Genomic DNA, 8,268 nt, shown 5'->3' with positions numbered 1-8,268 from the left:
GATGTGACAAGACTTTAGAGCAATAGCATTAAATGTTCTCATTTGAAAAAAACATTAATTTTTTTTAACATCAAATTAAGCTAAACATATAACTCTTTTTAATTTCTTCTTACTTAAAATAACTCCCCCTTCTTATTTCATGCTTGCAACATCTTTTAACGGAGAGATATAAGCATGTCGGGTCGACCCGACCCGTTTATTAAACGGGTTAACCTTGTCGGGTTACCTGTTTAATAAATGGGTTGTGTTCGTATTTGCCACATCCGACCCGTTTAATAAATGGGTCGGGTTCGTGTTGAGGTGTTCTGACCCGCCAACCCGACCCGTCGACCCGACACGATTGTCACCCCTATCTACAATTCTATAATGGGATGAATCGAAGACAAACTCCTAAACACATTAGGTTATTGTCCTCAAACCTTATATAATGGCCCTCTCTCCAGGCTTCCCATAAGTCAGATAGAGAATTCAGTCACTATCTTATTAGGTCTAGAGAAAGAAAATTGGTCAGATATACAGGTTCTAGAAGATCATACCGTCAACGATCTACCAGAGCACCAATGAATTCAGGTACGCTTCCATATCAAGTTTGGTTTCCGTTTTTCGTTTCAATGATTAGGTCTAGAGAAAGAAAAATGGTCAGATATACAGGTTCTAGAAGATCATACCGTCAACGATCTACCAGAGCACCAATGAATTCAGGTACGCTTCCGTATCAAGTTTGGTTTCCGTTTTTCGTTTCAATGATTTCGTTCTCTTTGGTTTTTGGTGGATTTCTAAATCCAACAATTGGTATCAGAGTGCACGTTCCCATTGAATTATTGAAAAAATAAGATTTCATATATATTTTATTTTTTCTTGGTTTTCTGGCAATGATCTATTATGGTTGTGGATCGCTGCAGGGCAGCATGGAGTTCTGTCCCCATTTGGTTTGCTGGACAGGATACCCATCGAGCTCATCCTATGTCTGTCGATCAAGCGAAAGGGCCATTTGAGCCTTCCTCAATTTTTTTTTCTGATCATCGGTCTACCACCGAGTGGTGCGGGGCTTGCCCCTTTTCTGACTGTCGTTCGAGCATACACTCGATCCGATCGTCAGACAAGCATTTGCCTACTACGATCATTGGACGACTCAGACGACCGCACAATCGGGATCAACATAGTGTTTCAGATCATGCGGGAGGGTCGTTCGGCCCTCCCCCATTTTTTTTTGGTCGTCGGGCGACAGGAGGGGTCGTTGGCTGCTCGATTCATCGAGCGGTGGATAACGACCCTCATCAGAATGTTCGACGATGGAGTGCCTTGTTGACACCATCATCGGAGGATGGGAGGGCCGTCACCTTCCTTCTGGTGGTCGAACAGTGGGTGGCGGAAGTCCCCCCTCTTTTCTTATGTTCGTCGGACGACAAAAGATGGATGCCATCTAGTCTTTTGGATCTACCAACATTCGGGCCAGATTCGGCCAACGCTGACGATCTTCACAGATCGGTGGCTATTGCAGTCGGATTTGGCACCCCGTCAATGAGACTCAGCTCTCCGCCAGTGAGTTTTTGGTGATTCGTTAGGGCCTCATTGGATTCTGACGAATCACACTGCTGTCCACCCAGGACGAGGCTTACGGGTTGAACCAGGCGAAATGGCCTTCAGGCCAGTTCGGTACCTATTGGCCGACTCAAACTGCCAGGACGATTCAGCGCCCTCTTCAGCCGGCTCAACTGGGCCAAGGCCGATTCGGCATCCTCTTCAGCCGGCTCAGCTGGGCCAGGGCCAGTTTAGCGCCCTCTTCAGCTGGCTCAACCGGGCCAAGTTCGATTTTCTGCTTCAGCTCAGTGTTGTGAGAGGCGTACGCCTCATAGGCGAAGCGCACACTCAAGGTATTGAGGCGTTTCAGGCTTGAAACGCATGCTTCACTCATGTGAAGCGCACGACTCAAGTCGAAATGCGCTTCACTTCTAAAGCGTACGCATCTGTGTAGTCCCTACAAACCGCCCCTTTCCTGCCAAAATTCGCCGCTGGGGACAGTGACGAGCAGGTTGGCGCCATTGTCAATGGTTTCCTCCCCATGCCCACATTCACCACCACAACAGAATCCATCTCACCTCCCGGCGACGCCGCCGCCACCTCCTCCTCCACGGCACTCTGCCCGCCTCTTCCCTCGAATTGCAGGACCAAAGAACCGCCGAGGATGAGGTTGAGGGTGAGAGGTTCGCCGGAGCTGACCCTTCGGGTTTGGACGGAGACGTTTGGACGCCGGCAGGCCCTCCGTTGGAGGTGAAGGACCTGGAGGAGCTTCCCGAGCAATGGAGGCGGTAGAAAGTTGTCTGACTCTGTAAGATTCTGCCCTCCCACAAGCCCGCCACGCTTATCAGGATCCTCAATTCTCAACGAAAGTGGATGACCCAAGAGGACGCAACGTATATCATCGTCCATTTCTTGAGGATTCGTGAGAACGATGCCAGTTTTAGGGTTGGTTTCTTGCTTTCCTTTTATAGTCTGAATTCCCATTTGTTGATTTCATGGCTTAAGCAGTCTGAGTTAACTAAAGCTAAAAAATTCATCCTTTGGTTTACTTCCCAATCTCAATTTGGTTGGTTGGTATGATCTAAGTTGGTTGAATTCTAAAAAGATGTTATACCTTTTCAGAAGAAAAAAGGCCTTTTTGGGTTTTAGCATTATGAGTTAGAGTAAGTTGAATTTAAGTGTTTTAATGTTTTTCTAATTCTTTAGTTCTTTCTTTCTTAAATTTTCTTGTGCAGCCTGCTTTTGAGTTCAAGATGTAATCTATCTGACTTATTTAAATGGCACAGGTTTTAGTAAAAATGTAATTTACTTAACCTGGTTGAAGATTTCAGTGGATGTTAGGACATACCCTTAAAGCTTTTGAGCTTTCTTTATGCGTTATGAGCTATGTCACATGGGTGCGGGTGCGGGTGCGGGTGCGGGTGCGACACGGGTGCGGCGCAATTCCAAAAAATTTGGACACGGGGACTCGGCTATATATATATATATTAAAAAATATATATTATAAATATATATATTTTAAATATTATAATTATATATATAACAATAAATTAACACATAAAGATTGTAAATTTTAAAGCAAAAAAAAAGCAATTCTTAACAACACAAACTTACCAAAATATAACACATAAAGAAGCTTGTGAGTGTGATAAACAACAAAACTTATCATAAGTCTGCCTCATCGTCTGAATTAGAAGGAAGAACAGGATCGATGTAGTCCATGTTGAGAGTATGTAAATTATGTTCTCCCTCCAAGTCAAAATCTTCTGGATTTACATCCCAATTCTTGGATGGTCCACAACTGCATCAAAAAATCACTATATTAGTATCTAACTTAAAACTTTGAATACAAATATGAAATATTTAAATACAAACTTTGAATACAAAGAAAAAAAAGTACCTATACTCTTCTTTGGTGCGGCGAGAAATTAATCGTAGATTTGAGTGAACATATACCAAATCCTCTGCTCTTTTACTAGTGAGTTTGTTTCTTTTAATGTTGTGAATTTGAGCATATGTACTCCAATTTCTTTCACAACAAGATGATGTAGCAGGTTGAGATAACAACTTCATTGCAAGACGTTGCAGATTTGGTGTCTCTGATCCATATGTTGCCCACCAATTAAGGGGATCTTCCTCGTCCCTTGCCACAAGTGCTGCTAAAGAATCAAATCTTCCAGTAGAAAACTTGTCAAACTCACTATTTACAACCTTAAACATGTGAGGATCATTAAAAACTCTTCCCAAATATATCATTTTATTTCTTGATATCTCAGGATCTTCATTTGGAGAAACACGACCAACACCTGCTGTCAACCATTTTTTTGCATAGTATTTTGGATTGAGAGAGTGTGCCATGCAATGCAAAGGTGTATTGCTTTTATCCCATCTTCTCACTAAAACTGAATATACATGATTGTAAAATTCTGAATCATCAAGTGCAATATCTTTCTTCTCATGTTTAAAAATGATACTTTGAACTTTTTCAATCATATTGTCCCACATTTCATAAATTCTATGAAGCATGGGTACATCTCTGTCAACTTCTCTCAGCATTTCCCAAATAGGCTCTGTAAATTCAACAAAATATGTAATTTTATCCCACCAAAAATCATCACAGATGCATTTTTTGATAGCTTGAGCCTTGACATCATCTTCAGTACGATAAAAATCCCAATCTTGATCAGCCACCATCATCATCAATGCATTCTTGAGTTGCTTAATTCTTTTTATCATAACAATTAGAGAAGCAAAACGAGTTTCAGCAACTTTCAGTAACTTGAGATCAGAATGCCTATTAAATATAGAAAGGGCATGATGATGGTTTACAACAAAATTTCTAATATTTCGAACATCATGCTCTATTTCCTCAATCCATAAGCACATTTCATGTGCATGTGCATCATCTTTTGATGGATTGCATATACTCTTAAGTGCCAAATTTAAACTGTGTGCTGCACAAGGAGTCCAAAAAATATGTGAATATGTATCTTCACTTGCCAAATTCATTCATGCACGACTGCAAACTGGAGCATTGTCAGTAATGATTTGCACCACACTTTCTTCACCCACTTCTTTTATCACTTCAACAAATAATCTCTTTAAATATTCAGCATCTTTATACTCTCCAGATGCATCAACAGTCTTCAAAAAGATTGGCCCATTTAGTGAGTAAGCAATGAAGTTTATCAGTGGTCGCCTTTGTATATCAGTCCACCCATCAGAAATAATCGACACTCCATGTCGTTTCCATGCAAATTTTTGGGTCTCTAGCAAGTCTTCAATTCTATTTTTTTCCTCTACAAGAATGATTGTTCTTAGTTTTTCTGAACTAGGAGGCACATAACCACTCAAATTGCAATTAGCCAAAGATGTAATCATATCTTTCCAGTATGGACTTCTAGCTACATTAAAAGGAATTGAGCTTGAGTAAAAGAATCGACCAATCTTTTTATCAATTTCTGCTCTTGCCATGTTTTTGAATGACGCTTGTATTGTTTTATTGCTTTCCATCTTTCTTTTCTTTAAAAGCTCTTCTTGTGTATCACTAGCAGTAGGAAAAGACAAATCAATCGAATCGCTTTTCATCTCTGCAATTTTCTTCTTTTCAGCTTCCTCTTGTTCTTTTTTTAATTGCTTTAACATGTCTTTGTCAACCCCAGAACATGCCCTAATTCCTTGACCACGAATATGCAAAAGATGTGCTTTCACACGCGTATAAGAACCTGTGAAAACAGTCTTACATAGATTACAATGAAACTGCACATTCCCACCACCACCACTACTAGCTTTTATCCCTTTTGTCACAAGCCTCCAAAGTGGTTGAGAAACATCTAATTCAGGGTTAGAACTTGAACCAAATGTATTGACACTACCGCTAGAACTCGCCATTATATCTGAAAAGTGAAAACTGAAAAGAAAATAATTAAATAAGTAAATAAAATAAAGTTAATAAAACAAGGAATATTGGAGGGGCCGAGTCCCTCTTCTGCGAGCAGAGGGTGCAGGGAGGGGGGCCGAGCCCCTCCTCTGTGAGCAGAGGGTGCAGGGAGGGGCCGAGCCCCTCCCCTGCGAGCAGAGGGTGCAGGGAGGGGGGCCGAGCCCCTCTTCTGCGAGCAGAGGGTGCAGGGAGGGGGCCCGAGCCCCTCCCCTGCGAACCGAGGGTGCAGGGAGGGGCCGAGCCCCTCCCCTGCGAGCAGAGGGTGCAGGGAGGGGCCGAGCCCCTCCCCTGCGAGCAGAGGGTGCAGGGAGGGGGGCCGAGCCCCTCCTCTGCGAGCAGAGGGTGCAGGGAGGGGCCGAGCTCCTCCCCTGCGAGCAGAGGGTGCAGGGAGGGGGGCCGAGCCCCTCCTCTGCCAGCAGAGGGTGCAAGGAGGGGGGCCGAGCCCCTCCCCTGCGAGCAGAGGGTGCAGGGAGGGGCCGAGCCCCTCCCCTGCGAGCAGAGGGTGCAGGAAGGGGGGCTGAGCCCCTCTTCTTCGTGCAAAGGGTGCAGGGAGGGGGGCCGAGCCCCTCCTCTGCCAGCAGAGGGTGCAGGGAGGGGCCGAGCCCCTCCCCTGCGAGCAGAGGGTGCAGGAAGGGGGGCCGAGCCCCTCTTCTGCGTGCAAAGGGTGCAGGGAGGGGGGTCGAGCCCCTCCTCTGCCAGCAGAGGGTGCAGGGAGGGGCCAAGCCCCTCCCCTGCGAGCAGAGGGTGCAGGGAGGGGGGCCGAGCCCCTCCCCTGCGAGCAGAGGGTGCAGGGAGGGGGGCCGAGCCCCTCCTCTGCGAGCAGAGGGTGCAGGGAGGGAGGCTACGAGCAGGGTCGACATACCTGACGGAGGGGGAGACGGTGGTTGCCTGTCGCCGGAGTTCGGATCGCCGGCGTGGTTGCAGGAGAAAGCTGCAGGGGCTGAGGGGGAGAGGCAAAATCGAGAGGGTAAGCCCCTCTCCCTGTCGATAAACCCCTTTTAGGGTTCGGCTGCCAAAAACAATTTGGATCTGGGTCGGGTTTGGACCCGACCCAACCCGGATCCAAAACAAAATTTAAAACTCGAATTGGACAATTTTGGACTCGGTCAAAGTTGACCGAGTCCAAAATGTGGTCGGACTCGGCCCGGACTCGTTGACCGAGTCCGACTCGGAGTTGACCGAGTCCGGGCCGAGTCCAAAGCCGCACCCGAGTCCGCACCCGAGTCTGTGCGTGTCGACGCGGGTGCGGCAACCCTTTAGCCGAGTCCGTGTGACATAGGTTATGAGATGTTATAATTTGATCTAGAACACCATCAATTGGATTCTTTGAAATACAATGTCTTATGAATTGTCACTCTGTTCTGAATAAGCCCATGGCTTAGGAACTTCCCTGCATAAGTATTTAAGTCAAGGTGCAGAGTATTATCAAAACAGGTTTTCCTGACTAAGGTTATAAGGCGGACACGAGAACAGTTGCGTTGAGGTCGACCTCAAAAAGATGAGAAAGCTTTTCAGACGCTATTAAGTAGGAAGCTTCTAGTCAGGTATAAACTATACTAAATGGAAAAGAAATGTGAGAGAGCATGCACTCACTTGAGGGGTACGATTGATGCTGTATTGACCAAAAATATAGGCCTCTTGCAATCAAGTTGAAGACTTCTAAGTCATATTTGCATCATAAATTACTTGAGTAGACAATAGCAGCACTGAAAAAAAATAGTTGCTTTCTGTTGTGCAAGTTTTATAGTATTAGTTTTGCGCTGAAACTTGTTAGTTAAAGGTAAATACTGGTTGTGATAGTATGATAAAAATGTATTCTATGATGGAGGAGAAAATAATCAAGCTTTTTTCGTCCTTTGAACTAGTATTCTTTAGTTTCCGTGGCCAATTTTTATATGTGATACATAGTAACTGGGAATGCTTTTTCTTAATTTCTTTCTGAAAGGCCAAAATGACATTCTTTAGTTTCCGTGGCCAATTTTTATGTGATACATAGTAATTGGGAATGCTTTTTCTTAATTTCTTTCTCCTGAAGTTCTACTAATCGATGCATAATTCCACTGTACAGAGGTTTACCATTTACTAACAAGAAACTATGCTGCAACTTGTGCAGGTGTATAAGTGGATGGTCCAGCAACATTGGTTTCAATTTGATTTTGCTCTCGTTACCAAGCTAGCAGATTACCTGGGCAAGGAACGAAAATATTCAAAGTGTCGAGAGTTGTTTGATGACATTGTAAACCGTGGGCAGGTGCCTTGTGAATCTACATTTCATATATTAATTATTGCTTATATTGGGGCAGATGCACATGGACCATGATAGTTCATTGCTGAAATACTATAGTTTCATGATAGTTCTATTGCATGTATGCATTTGACATGTCCAAGAAAAAAATATTTATATGCATCACTAAGATTTTTTTTTTTGTTTAGGTCGTTTTTGATGGAAACAAATTCAAGGTTATAATTTAAAAAAATTGGGAGCTATTTATTTTTCAAGTCCTTCAAAAACCTTATATTTACTAAATCAACCATCAAACAAACTCATATATGTATATAACAAACTCATATATGTATATTTATATTAAAAAACCATTTACCAGTGCTATTTTATTACTATTATATATTTTATTATTTTGATCATGAAGCTTACGCTTCAATGCCTCGAGGCTTAAGCCTCGCTTCATAACATGCTCAACGCCTCGCTTCGCCTCATCGCATTTAACAACCTTGCTTCAGCTAACATTCATGCAAAGGTACTCTTCTTAAAGTGGATAATGGCGACCTGAACTTGTTTATACTTGGGT

The 8,268-nt window shown here is 43.7% G+C and overlaps 1 long non-coding RNA gene across 1 annotated transcript; it reads left to right on the top strand.

The window, feature by feature from the left end:
• Positions 1-1,150: 1,150 nt before the first annotated feature.
• On the top strand, positions 1,151-7,766 carry LOC149839052 (uncharacterized). Its single transcript, XR_016431459.1, has 2 exons — positions 1,151-2,466; positions 7,575-7,766. It is a non-coding gene; the product is annotated as an uncharacterized LOC149839052 (long non-coding RNA).
• Positions 7,767-8,268: the final 502 nt, after the last annotated feature.

This window comes from Nuphar pumila, chromosome 4, assembly GCF_984573655.1.
Source record: "Nuphar pumila chromosome 4, dmNupPumi1.hap1.1, whole genome shotgun sequence".
In the NCBI taxonomy this organism is placed as follows: domain Eukaryota; kingdom Viridiplantae; phylum Streptophyta; class Magnoliopsida; order Nymphaeales; family Nymphaeaceae; genus Nuphar; species Nuphar pumila.
This window is presented reverse-complemented; position numbering and strand designations above follow the sequence as displayed.